Source organism: Elephas maximus, chromosome 2 (genome assembly GCF_024166365.1).
Source record: "Elephas maximus indicus isolate mEleMax1 chromosome 2, mEleMax1 primary haplotype, whole genome shotgun sequence".
Classification (NCBI taxonomy): Eukaryota; Metazoa; Chordata; class Mammalia; order Proboscidea; family Elephantidae; genus Elephas; species Elephas maximus.
The window spans coordinates 163,242,711-163,260,939 of NC_064820.1; the positions used below are offsets into that span (position 1 = coordinate 163,242,711).

Here is an 18,229-nt window from a genome sequence, read left to right on the forward strand (position 1 = left end):
ATCCTCAACAAAATTGTAGCCAATAGAATTCAACAACATTTCAAAAAAAAAATAATTCACCATGACCAAGTGGGATTCATACCAGCTATGCAGGGATGGTTCAACATTAGAAAAACAATCAATGTAATCCATCACGTAACTAAAGCAAAACACAAGAACCACATGATTTTAGCAATTGATGCGGAAAAGGCATTTGACAAAGCTCAATACCCATTCATGATAAAAACTCTCAGCAAAATAGGAATAGAAGGAAAATTCCTCAACATAATAAAGGGCATTTATACAAAGCCAACAGCCAACATCATCCTAAATGGAGAGAGTCTGAAAGCATTCCCCTTGAGATTGGGAACCAGACAAGGATGCCCTTTATCACCACTCTTATTCAACATTGTGGTGGAGGTCCTAGCCATAGCAATTAGTCTAGATAAAGAAATAAAGGGCATCCAGATTGGTAAGGAAGAAGTAAAAGTATCTGTATTTGCAGATGACATGATCTTATCTACAGAAAACCCTAAAGAATCCTCAAGAAAACTACTGAAACTAATAGAAGAGTTCAGCAGAGTATCAGGATACAAGATAAACATACAAAAATCAGTTGGATTCCTCTATAGCAACCAAAAGAACATTGAAGAGGAAATCACCAAATCAATACCATTTACAGTAGTCCCCAAGAAGACAAAATCTTACCAGGGATGTAGAAGACCTATTCAAAGAAAACTACAAGACACTACTGCTCATGGTTAGGAAGACTTAACATTGTAAAAATGTCTGTTCTACCAAAAGCCATCTATACATACAATGCAATTCCGGTTCAAATTCCAATAACATTTTTTGAGATGGAGATAGAAATCACCAACTTCATATGGAAGGGAAAGAGGCCCCGGATAAGTAAAGCATTACTGAAAAAGAAAAACAAAGTTGGAGGCCTCACTCTACCTGATTTTAGAACCTATTATACTGCCACAGTAGTCAAAAGAGCCTGGTACTGGCACGACAACAGATACATAGACCAATGGATCAGAATTGAGAATCCAGACATAAATCCATCCACATATGAGAAGCTAATATTTCACAAAGGCCCAAAGTCAGTTAAATGGGGAAAAGACAGTCTCTTTAACAAATGGTGCTACCATAACTGGATATCCATCTGCAAAAAAACGAAGCAAGACCCATACCTCACGCTATGCACAAATAATAACTCAAAATGGATCGAAGGCCTAAATATAAAATCTAAAATGATAAAGATCATGAAAGAAAAAATAGGGACAACATTAGGAGCCCTAATACATGGAAGAAACAGTATACAAAACATTACCAACAATGCAGAAGTGAAACTAGATAACTGGGGGCTCCTAAAAATCAAACACCTATGCCCATCTAAAGACTTCACCAAAAGAGTAAAAAGATTACCTACATACTGGGAAAAAGTTTTTAGCTATGACATTTCCAATCAACACCTGATCTCTAAAATCTGCATGATACAGCAAAAACTCAACTACAAAAAGGCAAATAACCCAATTAAAAAATGGGCAAAAGATATGAACAGGCACTTCACTAAAGAAAACTTTCAGGTAAGTAACAGATACATGAGGAAATGCTCATGATCATTAGCCATTAGCGAAATGCAAATCAAAACTACAATAAGATTCCATCTCATTCCAACAAGGCTGGCATTAATCCAAAAAACACAAAATAATAAATGTTGGTGAGGTTGTGGAGAGACTGGAACACTTATACACTGTTGGTGGGAATGTAACACGGTACAACCACTTTGGAAATCGATTTGGCACTTCCTTAAAAACTAGAAATAGAACTACCATACGATCCAGCAATCCCACTCCTTGGAATATATCCTAGAGAAATAAGAGCCTTTACACGAACAGATATATGCACACCCATGTTCGTTGCAGCACTGTTTACAATAGCAAAAAGATGGAAGCAACCAAGGTGGCCATCAATGGATGGATGGACAGATAAATTATGGTATCTTCACACAATGGAATACTATGCAGCAATAAAGAACAGTGATGAATCTGTGAAACATTTCATAACATGGAGGAATCTGGAAGGCATTATGCTGAGTGAAATAAGTCAGTTGCAAAAGGACAAATAGTGTATAAGACCACTAGTATAAGAACTCAAGAAATAGTTTAAACAGAGAAAAAAATATTCTTTGATGGTTATGACAGTGGGGAGGATGGGAGGGAGGGGGGTTTCACTAATTAGATAGTAGATAACTATTTTAAGTGAAGGGAAAGACAACACACGATACAGGAGAGGTCAGCATAACTGGACAAAAGCAAAAAAGTTTCCTGAAAAAAACAAACACTTCAAAGGCCAGCATAGCAGCATAGCAGCTGGGTTTGGGGACCATGGTTTCAGGGGACATCTAGGTCAATTGGCATAATAAAATCTATTAAGAAAACATTCTGCATCCCACTTTGGAGAGGGCATCTGGGGTCTTAAATGCTAGCGAGTGGCCATCTAAGATGCATCAGTTGGTCTCAACCGACCTGGAGCAAAGGAGAATGAAGAACACCAAAGCCTCAAGGTTATTATGAGCCCAAGAGAAAGAAAGGACCACATAAAACATGACTACATCACCCTGAGACCACAAGAACTAGATGGTGCCCAGCTACAACCGATGACTGCCTTGACAGGGAACACAACAGAGAATCCCTGAGGGATCAGGAGAGCAGTGGGATGCAGACCTCAAATTCTTATGAAAAACCAGACTTAATGGTCTGGCTGAGACTAGAAGGACCGCAGAGGTCATGGCCGCCAGACCTTCTGTTAGCCCAAGACAGGAACCACTCCCAAAGCCAACCCTTTAGACACAGATTGGACTGGGCTATGGGATAGAAAATGATACTGGTGAAGAGTAAGTTTATTAGTTTCTTGGATCAAGTAGACCCATGAGTCTATGTGGGCAGCTTTCTCTGGATTGGAGATGAGAAAGCAGAGAGGGTCAGAAGCTGGCCAAATGGACACAAAAATAGAGAGTGGAGGGAAGGAGTGTGCTGTCTTACTACGGGGAGAGCAACAAGGAGTATATAGCAAGGTATATACATTTTTGTATGAGAGACTGACTTGATTTGTAAACTTTCAATTCAAGCACAATAAAAATTAATAAATTAATAAATAAAATAAAATGCAAAAAAAAAAAAAGATTGGAGGAAGACTCATTAACAACCTGCATTACACAGATGACAAAATCTTGCTCACTAAAAGCGAAGAATACATGAAGAACTTACTGCTGAATATCAAAGGCCATAGCCTTCAGTATGGAGTACACCTCAACATGAAGAAAAAAACCCTCACAACTTGACCATCGTGATAAACATCATGATAAAAGGAGAAAACATTGAAGTTGCCAAGGACTTCATTTTGCTTGGATCCACAACCAACACCCACGGAAACAGCAGTCAGGAAATCAAATGATGTGTAGCATTGGGCGAATCTGCTGCAAGAGCCTTCTTTAAAGTGTTAAAAAGCAAAGATGTCACCTTGAGGACTAAGGTGCACCTGATCCAAGACACAGTATTTTTATTACCTCCTATGCATACAAAAGCTGGACAATTAATAAGGAAGACTGAAGAAGAACTGATGCCTTGAATTATGGTGTTGGTGAAGAATATTAAATATTCCATGAACTGTCAGAAGAGTGAACAAATCTGTCTTGGAAGAAGTACAGCCACAATGCTCCTTGGAAGTGAGGATGGCAAGACTTCCTCTCATGCATTTTGGGCATGTTATCAGGAGGGACTAGTCCCTAGGGAAGGACATACACTTGGTAGAGTTAGAGGGTCAGCAAAAAAGAGGAAGGCCCTCAAAGAGATAGACTGTACCCGTAACTACAACAATGGGCTCAAACATAGCAACGATTGTGAGGACGGCGCAGGACTGGGCAGTGTTTCATTCCTTTGTACGTAGACTGGCTATGTGTAGGAACCAAGATGACGGCACCTAATAACAACAAGGCAGACAGTATCTAAGATTTTGGTTAGCAGACAGCCAGGATGATTGTCAAGAACTAGACACTTACCTGAATGGGGTCGAAACAATGTCTGAGCCAGCACAACAGTGAGTGATTATGCTAAATCCCAGAGGATAAAGCTTGAGTTTAAATCCCTCCTGCCTAAAAAAAAAGTCAACATTAAACCTGGGAATGGGCCAAGTCTGAGTTCCCAGGTAGAGCATTAAGTGTCCCAGGCTTGAGGAAAGAAATCCTATTTGGGAATCAGGCATGGCCAGAAAAGCCCCGTATGAAGGAGCCATTTGTTTTCCTATGATCTTCATAATTATTTTTTTGTCTGTGATTATCTAATGGACCAGAAACCCTGGTGGTATAGTGATTAAGTGCTGTGGCTGCTAACCAAAGGGTCGGCAGTTCGAATCCCCCAGGCGCTCCTTGGAAACTCTAAGGAGCAGTTCTACTCTGTCCTATAGGGTCCCTATGAGTCGGAATCAACTCAACAGCACGGGGTGCTGGATATCTAACGGGCCAATTAGCTATTCCTATCTCAATATTGCATTGTTTTATTTGATTCTCTTTTCTACACATTTTGTTTCAGATATTTTTGGTGACTTTTTGCCTGAGGTAAGCTTGCCACTTCCTGCGTAGGAATGATTACTTTCACCATGTTTTCCAATCTTAGGCTTATAGTATTTCTATTAGGTTGAACCATATTAAGTCACGAGAAACTGCCAATATTGACCATTTGTGATCTACAATAATGGCGCTTGAATACCGTTCAATTTAAATTTCTGTCAAACTGGATTCTGAAAAGAGGCCAGGAATCACCCCTATCTCTTGCTACTCCCTCATGCTCCTATATACCACTGGCAATTAAAGCTTCTAATTTCGGAGTTTTTTTTTTTTTTTTTTCTCTACTCTCTAACTTCATTGCTTTTACCTTGGATCAAGTCCTTTTGACTTCTAGCCTATGTTGTTGCAATAGCCATCTGATGGTCTCCTTGTAGTTAGTCTTCCAGGGGTTGAGAAACTATGGCATGTGGGCCAAATCCAGCCTGCCATCTTTTGATTCAGGGCTTGAGAAACTATGGCATGTGGGCCAAATCCAGCCTGCCATCTTTTTTTGAAAGTAAAGTTGATTGAAAAATGGCCATGCTAGTTTGTTCACATATTGTCAGTGGCTGCTTTCAGCCATTAACGACAGATGTGAGTAGTTGTAACAGAGACCACAAGCCAAAAAGTCTATTTACTACCTGGCTCTTTATAGGGAAAGTTTGCCAACTCCTACTATAATTATTTTCCACACCAAGAGAATGGACTTTCTAAAATGTAAATCTGATGGCGACACCTCTCTACTTAAAACAGTGGCCCCTGGTGCCTTCAGGATAGACTTCTTTGCATGCTTTGCAATACTCTCCTTAAGCCAGCCCCTTTCTACCTATAGGGAGACCTTCCCCTCTCTCCCCACAGATTCTGGTTAACTTATATCGTATCGGGGTACATGCTATGCCAGCGTTGTGCCATTGGAAAAATTCTCTCTAATTAAATTATCCTGCTTCCAATACTCACATCCAATTTTAAAAGTCCTATTCATCTTTTAGAGCCCTGGTGGCATAGTGGCTAGGAGCTCAGTTGCTAACCAAAAGGTTGGCAGTTCAAATCCACCAGCCACACTCCTTTAGAAACACTGTGGGGCAGTTCTACTCTGTCCTATATGGTCGCTATGAGTCAGAATCAACTCAGTGGCAACAGGTTTGGTTTGTTTTGGGGTATTCATCTTTTAAGAACCATGAATCGTCAATTCTTTGGTAAAGCCTTCCCAAACTTACCACATAGGATTAATCATTAAAAGAGGAGATAAAAGATATTAAAAAAAAAAGTGAATGAATTACCTTTTAGTAGTATTAGTGATGATTTTAGGTGATATGCCAATGGATGTCATTCATTACAATGTCTTTTCTTTAATCTGTTTTAGAAAAAAATGCAATTATAACTTCAAATGCAATATTTCATGAATATTCATATTCAGGACAAATCTAAAGTGGGTAGTCAAGTTTAAAGAGTAAGCCAATTTAAAGAAAAGTGACACATGAATATGGAAGAAATCATGAACCAAATCACTGAAGTCTGGAAAACATTGCTATAAGCAATGGGGAGCCATTGAAGTTTGTAGTTAGAATAATAGCCTGATAAACTAGACATAGGTCCCTGTGTGATATAAACAGGGAAGCGCTCGACTACTAGCCTAAAGGTTGGTGGTTCAAACCCACCCAGGGGTGCGTTAGAAGACAGCCCTGGCAATCAGCTTCCAAAAGGTCATAGCCTTAAAAACTTTATGGAGAAGTTCTACTTTGCACAAGAGGGCTTGCCATGAATTGGAAATGACTCAAAGGCAACTAACAACAACAAATACTAGATATGTTATACTGTGATCTGAACAGTTGGAATAGGAGATTGTAGCAATTTATTTCTAAGCTTCTCATTACATGGTACTCATAAACTTTCTAAAGCCCCAGCTCTACCTGGAGACAAGTTATCCTGTCACTCTGGACCCCCTAAGGCCAGCTTACCTTAGGTCTGGTAGTATTGAGGGAAGCAAAATAGATTGAGAAGTGTCGGGAAAATATAAACCTAGCAGCTACTTCCTTCAGCATCCCAGCCTCCTAACCCTCAAACGACGTTGAACTACAGCCACATTGAGAATGGGGCCTACACAGGGTATGCCAATTTTACCCCATAGCGTAAGGGTTTTTTTTTATGAACGAAAATGACTCCAGGGGCAAACACCAAGACAGTACTTATGGTCATTTTTACCATTTCTCAGAATGCCCCTGACCCTTCCATTACACAACTTTGCATTACACAGCCATATGTCTGGACCTGGTGGCGTCACTTACCCTTCAAGGTGGAAACCCCAAAGGCTCTGATTGCTGAACCTAAGATGATGTAATTTTTATAATTAAGATTTAAAAGAAGACATCTTTTATCATTATCGCCTCTCTGAGCAAAAGGAAACACCTGAACATTTATATTAGAATTTAGTAACAGACCATTGCTGGGCAGACGGTTTGACCTGTGAATTTTGTTTTAGGAAAATATGTGCAGTTTCTATCAAAGTAAGAAATCCCAGAAACATATATGTTCCATAAGGACCAGCCCAATATGTGCCTCCAATAACGTCACATATTCCAATTCCTGCGTGTACTGCTACGCTAACATGTAAGTGGAAACACGTGACCAAAAACAGAACCCTTTTCTGAGAATCTAAAGTGTAGCTGACTGGTAGCACTTCTACCTATTTTGCAAAATGTGTGTGAACTCCTCAAGATGTTATTCTGTACACTAAAAATAATGTCATAAGAGTTTCAGCTCGGAAGCAAAATGGCCTTGTTTCCGTTGCTTAGGTAAGCGTTGACAGTCCCTCTTGCTGAACCGACGGGGTGGCAGGGACAGAGGATAAACAACTGAAACGCAGGATCCCACAGCCAACTTCAGCAGAGAAGCCTCCCTTTAGCTGTTTTGAATATAAGAAGCCCTGGTGGCACAGTTGTTAAGCACTGAGTTGCCAACCAATAGGTCGGCAGTCCAAATCCACCAGCTGCTGGGCAGAATAAAGATGTGGTGATCTGTTTCGGTAAAGATTTACAGCCTTGGAAACCCTGTGGGGCAGCTCTACTCTGTTCTACAGGGTCGCTGTGAGTCAAAATCAACTGGATGGGAATAGGTTTATACGAGATTTTAAGTGGAAAAAAGGTCCTGTGCCTAAAATATTTGAAAATCATAGCCATAAAACCATCACCCTTTCAGGATAAGACTCAAGCAATAAGTCTCAGGATTCAGGACGTAGACTTAGAAGACCTTGGGTTGAGTTCTGTCCTTCTTCTTAAGTGGTATTGGGAAGTCACATAAGCCGCCAAAGCTCAACTCCTTATCTACAAACTTGAGATTATATTTACTGCTAAATATGCTCCAACCACAGTGGCTCTTTTTTTCTGATGTTTCTCTAACATATGAAGCTCTTTCCTGGAACAGGAAACTTTAGGCAAGCTGTTCTTTCCAACAATAATGTTCTTCTCCACACTTCAAAAGGATCAGTTCTTTATTACCATCTGGATCTCAGCCTAAATCTCTCTTCCTTAGTGATGCCCTTCCTGACCATTCTATCTAAAATAGTCACCCCTGATATTCTCCATGCAAGCCGCCTTCTGTTTCCTTTGTAGCCCTTATTGTAACTCAAGTAAGCGCCATGAAGTGAGAATGCAGGCTTGTTTCATAATTTATTTCTAGCTCCTGTAGGGTCGCTATGTGTCGGAATCAACTTGACGGCAACGGGTTTGGTTTTTGGTTTTTCAACAGTGCCTGACAACTAATAAGCACCTAATAAGTACTTGGTAAATGAGTGAGCCAAAGGTATCTTTGGAAAAGAAAATGTAAAAGTGGTATAAAAAGCACTTGTAAACTTAAAGCACTCTTGATAGGTAATCTTTTTTTTTTTTTCAATCTTATCACTTGTTGTATTGCTTCAATCTCTCAGAATAGAGTGCATGGTTAAGAGCTAACACTCTGGATCTATAGACTGAGATTGACATCTCAGTACTGCTATTGGTACTATATGACCTAGAAGAGGTACCTTAACCTAAGTTACTACTCAGAAGTCGGTTTTTAGGGTTGAAGAAGATAATTCATTAAGAGGGCTTAGCATAATGCCTGCTACACAGTATCCCACTAAAAAACCAATCCTGTTGCCATTGGGTCAATTCCAACTCATAGGAACCCTATAGGACAGAGTAGAACTGCCCTATAGGGTTTCTAAGGAGCAGTTGGTAGATGCGAACTGCCGACCTTTTGGGAAGCAGCCCAGTTCTTAACCACTGCGCCAAATAATAGCCATCAGGGTCATCATCATTTTGCTACCAACTGGGGGACCAACTGGTTTGCCCAGGACTGAGGGGTTTCCTGGCACTCAAGTCTTGGAGTGCTAAAATGAGAGCAATTATAGGTAAATTGATCACTCTACCACCAATATGGAAATGCTGGTGGCATAGTGATTAAGGACTACAGCTGCTAACCAAAAGGTTATTAGTTCAAGTCTGCCAGGTATTCCTTGGAAACTCTATGGAGCAGTTCTACCCCGTCCTATGGGATCACTATGAGTGGGAATGACTCCACGGCAACCGATTTGGTCTTTTTTGTTTGTTTGTTTACCACCAATATGCCTGCATACCCAGCACTTAGCGGCCTAGTATCTATGGAAAATAGCGCCTATGGAAATTAGTTTTAAATTGCTAAATGATCTCTCACGACTAGTGTCGGAAATTGCGATGGTCAATAGAAACTGCCTATAGGCTCCCCTTACCCCAAGTAAAGCACACCCAGGGCACATGCCCTACCTGTCACACTTAAAATATGCCTCTGGCCTAGTGTTCCTTCCACATTTACTGACTCTTTCACTAGACCATATAACCACTACTAGAGCTGTCCTCAACCAGTATATTCATATGTTCCAGATGATCTCAAAATCTCCTTTCATAGGCCTCCAAAATGGTGGTCATATTGTAATTCAGCACGCACACTGAAATTCCTAAGAGGAGAGAGTAACAATACACAGGATTGGTACTCCTCCCAAATGTATCATTAGCTCTCAATCTTCCGTCCTCTCTTCAAATCTACTTATTGCCTTATTCTCTGAGATCACAAGATTTCAGGGAAATGAAAAATAACTTCTCAATGTTAAGACTTATTTTTAGGAATTTTTTAAAGTAACAGAAGGAATAATTAATTCACTCTTTTAAAGTTTAAAATTCAGTGGTTCTTAGAGTTCTGAAACCATAACCACTATCTAATTTCAGGACATTTTAACACCCCAGAAAGAAAGCCGTACTTACTGTTACATTCCCCCTTTTAGAAACCACTAATACATGAAACCACTAATATGCTGTCTCTGTGCATTTGCCTATTCTAGGCATTTCATCTAACTGAAATCATACAATATGTGACTGGCTTCTTTCACTTAGCACAATTTTTTCAAGGTCTATCTATGTTGTGGAAACCCCGGTGGCATAGTGGTTAAGAGCTACATCTGTTAACCAAAAGATCAGCAGTTTGAATCCACCTGGTGCTCCTTGGAAACTCTATGGGACAATTCTACTCTGTCCTGTAGGATCACTATGAGTTTGAATTGACTCGATGGCAACAGGCTATCTATGTTGTAGCACGTATCAGTGCTTTATTCTTTTATATGACTGAATCCAAAAAAAAACAAACCCAGTGCCGTTGAGTTGATTCCAACTCATAGTGACCCTGCAGGACAGAGTAGAACTGCCCCATAGAGTTTCCAAGGAGCGCCTGGCAGATTTGAACTCCTGACCCTTTGGTTAACAGCTGTAGCACTTAACCACTATGCCACCAGGGTTTCCTATGACTGAATACTATTCCATTTTATGGATATGCAAGATTTTGTTTCTCAATTCATTGATTAATTGATATTTGAGTTCTTTATCTTTTTTTTTTTTTTGGCTACTATGAATAATGACATACGTATATATGCATATATACAGGAAAATATATTAAAGAGAGCTCAAGACTGGGGATCTTTTAAACATTTATAAATACAACTCTTTTATTTAGTACTTATTACGTATGAGGCATTGTGCTAGGTATTGCACAGGAAATATTCAATAGCCGAAACAATCCTATAAAATAGGTATTGTTTTACATGTATTTTATAGATGATGAAACTGAAGCTTAAAGAGATTTAGGGACTTATCTAAGATATCAGAGTTTATAAAGAATGAAACCAAGAAACAAGTTTAGAATTCTGACTCCCAGATCCCATAAGCTTAACTATCAAGATATCGCTTATGATTAGAATCTTCTACTTGGACAGCTCTAGAAATTTTTTAAATCAATTTCTTCTATTTACCCATTTGTCCCATGGATATCTAATACATACCTTGTAAGTTCTAGACATGATGCTGCTGTGCTTTGTGTAGGGAAAGCAAAACAAACAATGACAACAACAACCAAAAAACCCAAAAAACAAAAATATGCTATTACTCTCAAGCAGTTACTACAAAGAATATATTATCATAAGCCTGCTACAGTTTAGAAAGCACTTTTCAGAACAGAGCCCCTATGAGCACCGTACCAATCCTGCACTTCAAAGGAGGAGATTGTGATTCTCTTTTTATAGATTAAAAAAAAAAAAACTTCAAAGTCTTGTCAATGTCAAATAGGAAATATTTACAGAAGATGAAAAATATTTCACAGCAGTTTCTATGCGGTTATTGTTAAATAAAAACAACAACAAAAAAGACCTCCTTTCCAGGAAATATGTAATAAGTCCATTGATAAAGATTTAGCATAAAATATAGTACAGGTAGTACCCGGAGTTCCATTCCAATGACTGAAATACCTCTTTTTTTTTTTTTCAAGTTTTCATTATTATTGCCATAGCCTGCTATATGGCAATGTTTTGAACAGGAAACCATAACACTGAACACCTGCAAGGGAACATCTGAGAATGATAATATCAGCAAATTATGCACTGCAATATTGTTTGTAGTACATATCACTAATGATAAGGTGCAAAAAAAAAAAAAAAGACGGTCATAAGTACTATTTGGTGTAATTCACATACATTGTAAGCTGGGGCATACCTGTAATTGCCTTGCTGTTATCACTTTTCTGCTGAAAAAGACAAATATTTTCACTTATATTTTCCACACTCCTGTGTTTATCTTCTTCTTGACAATTATGGTCCTTTCCACCAATAATAAGAAATTCTTCCCATTTGCAATTCGTAGAGAACATTCATATTGTGCCTCAAAAGAGTTTATCTCAGTAGCTATCCATAATTACAGCCTTTTTACAGATGAGTTAATTCAGGCTCTGAGAAGTGAAAAGATTTTCTCAGGGTCACTCAGCTAGTCATTGAGCCAGTATTTAAACTTGAGCCTGATATCACCAAAGCTCGTGACTCTACCATGCCCCACAGTTATTCGATCAACCTCAAGTCAGTCATATTTATCACATACATTTACTCTATGGACTTTGGCATAAGGTTGTCTCATAAACCAAGACAGAAATTAAATGTCTTCCCAACACAGATAGTCCCTGTCTTAAGAACAAGCTGCGTTACAAAACAGCGTAACACAACTCTTTAGAATTTAATAGAAAATTTTCCATGGAAATGATGTTGGGTCCCATGACCAACCAGAAGTCATCAGCAGCATACTATTTGTTGAGTACATATCATATGTCATGCCGTATACTAAGTCTTTATTCATATCATCTCAACTAGTCCTCCTAAAGTAGGTGAGAAATTGTTATTATCACCTTTATGGGACGGAATTGTTATTATCACGTTTTACAGATGAGAACTTTGAGGTTTAAGCAGCTATGTAATCAAACCAATTTGACAGCAGTCAATTAGTGAAAAACCCAGAACTCAAACCAAGGTCTAATTCCTGAGCTCTTAACTATGATGCTATATTGCCTAGACACTGAGACTCATTTAACTTGTGATGCAGATCAACTGACATCCTAAGATCTGGTTGTATGATAGGTAGAAAGAGTTTCCCCTCCCTTTTCTGACCACCAAGCTGACGCTACAGAATATTTTATAATAGTTGAAGTGTGTCTTTCACTTCTTCCCATCATACTCTCTGGGCCTATCTACTACTTCCATCACGCTCTAGACTCCTGGTGGACTCCTGAATCCCAAAGACCACAATACGTTCTTCCCCCAGAGCTTGCTTGATATCTGAAGAAGTTAATGCTTTAGAATTATCTTTGTTCCTCCCCCAACAAAAATCTTTCCATGGGTACAATAAACCTCATCCAGGAGTTGGGGAAAGAAAGCAATCAGATCAAAACTTCATCAAAGATGTGAATGTCTGGTATTTTATAATCCCTATTGGAAGGATTTGAAATGTACATGAAGCTTATTCATTGTATGTATCTTGAATTAGTGGGTTATCAGCCATTGTAACAGAGCTGAGAGAAGTTTCAAGCAAAGATTTTCAGGTAAGTCAGCCGTATCCGTGCCATTCTTCTCAAGCAATATCTATTTTAAGCTGCTTAGCTTTTCCCTTTTCTCTACTTCTGAATTTACAAGTTTACAAATTTGTTAAAAGCTCAATAATTTTTCACCATGGTTACAAAAGGGATCACCAGAGTAGAAGGGAATAGTGAAAAGAGAAGCAAGTCTTTGTACTATGTGTTTGTTGTATGTAAGCCAGAGGTTTGTAAATCATGGCCACTTTTCCCTCAAAATCCCTGTTATAGAACAACTAGACTAGAAGGAAAAAAGAATATACTTCATACAAATGATCTCTTAATATTTATATCAATTTCTCTTAGAGCTTTGGAATACACTCTTGAAATTCAATACCTTGGAAAATGCAGAAAGGACATCCACTGAATCTCGGCCATGAAGTGATTTGTCTTTGTTCCTCTGGAGTGAAGCTACTTGAATTAAGCATTGTATTTTATTCACAAAGGGAAATTCATTATAGTACATTATTTCTTATCGTTTCTTAATCAATAAATCATATCCTATGGAAAATGCCTCTTTAACTTGAGAAATATTGAAAGAGATGTGACAGAACTATTTGGTTCCAGAAGTATAGACCTGAATAGGAGGTAATTCCTGACATTGGGAAACTCACCTAATAAGCTAATTGGACAATTCATTCATTCAGTAAATAGTGTTTAAGTACTTATCACATGCTGTTTGCTAGACTCTGGGTACTCATTAGTAATCAGAACAGGTTTGTGTTCTTGTGCAAACTACAATCCAATGACAGAGCAAGAAAACTATTAAGCAATGTGATAACATGTGAGAAATCAACAACCCATGTCATCCAGGAACCTACCTTGGTATTGCTACAGGTTGGCCTAGTACTCACAGCTAGATCTTAGTGTTCTCCTGTTCGATAGAGACAATTTCAAGTAACATCCACATCTGACAAGGCCACTGTGTGACTATGGTGGATCAAGACAAAAACAAGACCACTCCATACCGTATCTGAGCACAGGCAAAGCATGAACATTGTCCAAGCCACCAAGTATTAAATATGCCCCTACCTAGACTAATAAGAGTGACTACTGCTTCTTTACCAATTATAACTTTAACCTTGGGCTAGTCTTTCCTCCTTCTAAATAAGATTTGTTAAGATATCCAATCACAGAATTAACCCCACTTCCTTATGGTATCCAACTCACAGCAAAGTTCCTCTTCCTTAAGCCTTCCCTCAAGTCACAAGTAACAAGCCTAAATCCTACAATAAATCTTTTATAACATCTTGTTACTGAGTTGCCCATGATTCCCATGGTGTGCATTCTCCCCTGCTGTAATAAGTAATAAACTCAGCTTCTTCAACTACAGGTATGTTCCTGGTGGTCTTTGGCTGGAGGACACTGACAAATGCTAAATTTTAAAGTGGCAATATTATTATCTGTGCTGCTCAAACCCCCCTCCAATTTTTTTCCCCTGCACTCTCCAGGGGCATTTATAGGGACATGTAGAATATGAAAATAGATGATTCTTGGAGACTTAAACCACAAGGGTAGAAATTATTTTATTGATGGCAAACTTAATCTGGTCTCAGCATTTAGGGGGAAAAATTCATTTTTTTCCTTAGCTTGAAGAATTTAAGCTCTAGTTCAATACTCATGTAAATACAAGCCAAGACATTCTTGGTCTAACCCTGTGATTTTCAAGTGGAACAGTACTGTCCACATAAGAGGCATTTAAAATGTGGGGGGACTTGACTTTTGCTTGTCATAATGATTGGAGTGGTACTACTAGCATTCAGTGGGCTAAGGCTCTGCAATGCACTGGACAATCCCACACGGTGAAAAGATGACCCAACAAAAGTATCTCTAGTGCTCCCAATGATAAACACTACGCACATAGATGGCAAATACCTATCACATCCAACTTTCCTGCTTCTCTCCATCCCCGTGTTAGACATCACTAATCAGTCAAGGTACATTTCCACTGAGCAAATTGTGGCCTCAAAATCTTTCTCAACATAGCAATTCAGGCAAGCCCTGCCAATCAGATTTGTCATGTAAGACAAAATCTATTTGCAATTCTTGCCCTTACCTTTTTTTTTTTTGAAGATTTAGAAACCATGATTCCTGAGATGGTCTCAACCGGGCACGTGAATTCCTATTTGATTTCCTATGCCTGTAGCCATACCTTGGTCATCTGACTGATCTTCCAGCCCACCTACGACAGGGGTCCTACCATGGATGTGAGCCCTGTGGCTATGACCCTGCATCTTCTCAACAGGTCTCTTTGAATGTACAAACCTACTATCATTGCCTCTCTGAGCAATGCTTGGTCTTAGTATGTGAGTAAACTACACCATCTAGTGGGTAAATCTCATGTGGTGTGTTGAATATTCTCAGAAAAATAATTCTCTCTGCTTTTCACCTTCACTATTGGAAACCCTGGAGGCATAGTGGTTAAGTGCTATAGCTTTTAACTGAGGGTTTTGGCAGTTCGAATCCAGCAGGCATTCCTTGGGAACTACATGGGGCAGTTCTATTCTGTCCTATAGGGCCATTATGGGTTGGAATGCACTCAACAGCAAAGGGTTCAGTTTGGTTATTGGTCAGTACGCACCAGTTTTTACGGAAAACTCAACTCCAAGGCACTAAAGAAATAAAAAGGGGGGCGGGGAGGACTTTGTGGTATTTGTATGGGGTCTTTGATTCAGGTCTGGCTGCCTTCAGAGTCTCCAAAAAAGTTGCCAGAAATTTCTCTCTTCATCTCTCAGATGCATCCATTGTTTTCATTTATGTTGCCTTCATTCTCAGGCAGGCTCTCCCTAACTGACCTCTATCCCAGTGATAGTCCTTGGCAGCTCTAGAATTAGAATTTCAGAAGAAGAGACAGCTTTTCTTTTCCAACACTTTTACAAATGGTTCAAGGCTTTTTGCACCAGTTAGGATAAGAGAACCATCCCTGAATCAGTTGTTGTAACTACAAGCATGCTCAACCCATATTGAAATGGACTGAATTACAGGGCACTGCAGTAGCTCAGGGTAGCCCTACTACATGGAAAAGAAGAGAATCAAGAATTATTTCCCAAAGGAATATTGAGACATTATTGCCAGAAAGGAATGAAAGCAGGCCCAACATAAACAACAAATGGATCTCATCTTTAAGCCCGCTCTAAGCTAAATCTCCTGCTATTGTGAGTCCCTAGGTGGCACAAACAGTTAAGCTCTGGACTAAGAGCCCAGAGGTTGGCAGTTCAAATCACCCACAGGCTCCCCAGAAGACAGGCCTGGTGATCTGTTTCTGGAAAGGTCACAGTCTTGAAAACCCTGTGGAGCAGTTCTACTCTGCACACAAGGGTTTGCCATGAGTTGCAATCACCTCAATGGTAACTACAGCAACAACAGCTTCACTTAAACATTTTGTCTATTTGTATCATAATAACCTATGACGGTCTCAAAAGAAGAAACACTTTACTGTCAAGGTGGAAAACAAGGAAACGTCACCCAAATATCCCAGCTGTCGGGGGCACATCCTTTAATACTTAAACAAAATGAATTGACCTTCCATTTCACAACCCATGGTAAGTCTAACCCACCACCACTGCCACTGAGTCGATTCCGACTCATGGTGACCCTACAGGACAGAGTAGAACTGCCCCATAGAGTTTCCAAGGAGTGCCTGGCGGATTCGAACTGACGACCTTTTGGTTAGCAGCCGTAGCACTTAACCATGGTGTCCCCCAATTTCTGAGGATCCCAGGGCATTTATGTTCTCATGGTTGCTACTTGCATCGTATCCCTAATTTTGCAGAATTCTCAATCAGTCCTTCATCTCACTTTCTGGTATTTCTGCCTCACTCCTCACCACAGTGGCACGTGTGAGATTTTACCTGAATGTTTGGGGTAACAGAGAAAGTTCTACCCAGAGGCACCAGGGCCTCAAGAGTATTCTGAGGCCCAGACAAACATTCCCCCAAGCAACGTGCAACTGTGGTTCACAGATATGACAAACTGAACAATTTCTTAGGTGGCTAAGTATCTTTTTTTTTTTAACTACTTAAAGATTGAAATTAAGCACAGAAATGAGTATGAAATCACACCAATGTTATTATTTTGTGTTAAGGCACAGGCTGGGACTCAGAATTTCTTCCTGCTTACCCCTCACCCTTTTGCTTTTGAATCGTGGGCTTTAAAAACACATGACTGGACTGGTAGCAGTCCTTTTTTTTCATCATGTGGATGGAGTCTGTAAGGCAAATGATGAAATCAGCATTTGATGAAATCAGCATTTAATGAAATTCAGAGACCAGCAGAGGGCAGAGATGGAGAGGGAGACTCCTGATATTGTTTGAGTCTATGGATACATCTGTGCCTGAATTAAGACTCACTCTAACCCAAAACCGTGCCCATTCCAAAGAAAGGTGACCCAAAAGAATGCAGAAATTATCGAACAATAGTGTTAATATCACATCCAAGTAAAATTTTGCTGAACATAGTTCAAAAATGGTTGTTGCAGTACATCGACATTGAACTGGCAGAAATTCAAGCCGGATTCAGAAGGGGACACGTAATGGGGGATATCATTGCTGATGTCAGACGGAGCTTGGCTGAAAGCAGAAAATAGCAGAAAGATGTTTGTGTTTCATTGGATATGCGAAGACATTCAACTGTGTGAATCATAACAAATAATGGATAACATTGTGAAGAACAGGAATTCCAGAACACTTAATTGTGCTTTTGAGGAATCTATCCATAGACCAAGAGGCAGTTGTATGAACAGAACAAGGGGATACCGCATGGTTTAAAATCAGGACATGTGTGCGTCAGGTTTGTATCCTTTCACTGTACTTATTTAACCTGTATGCTGAGCAAATAACCCAAGAAGCTGGACTGTATGAAGAAAAATGGGGCATCAGGATTGGAGGAAGACTCATTAACAACTTGCTTTACGTGGATGACACAACCTTGCTTGCTGAAAGAGAAGAGGACTTGAAGCACTTACTGACAAAGATCAAAGACTACAGCCTTTAGTTTGGATTACAACTTAACATAAAGAAAACAAAAATCCTTACAACTGGACCGATAAGTAACATCACGATAAATGGAGAAAAGACTGAAGTTGTCAAGGATTTCATTTTACTTGGATCTACAATCAATGTTCAAAGAAGCAGTAGTCAGAAAATCAAAAGACGCATTGCATTGGGCGAATCTGCAAAAGGCCTTTTTTAGGTGTTC

General features: G+C 39.4%; 1 long non-coding RNA gene across 1 annotated transcript in view; it reads right to left on the bottom strand.

The window, feature by feature from the left end:
* LOC126070137 (uncharacterized) overlaps positions 1-11,861 on the bottom strand; it is a 141,956-nt gene extending 130,095 nt beyond the window's left edge. The window contains exons 1-3 of the long non-coding RNA XR_007516135.1: positions 11,635-11,861; positions 5,869-5,942; positions 4,046-4,138 (exon numbers count right to left, since the gene is read on the bottom strand). This is a non-coding gene — a long non-coding RNA (uncharacterized LOC126070137). The remainder of the gene's footprint in view (positions 1-4,045; positions 4,139-5,868; positions 5,943-11,634) is intronic.
* Between the last annotated feature and the right edge of the window lie 6,368 nt (positions 11,862-18,229).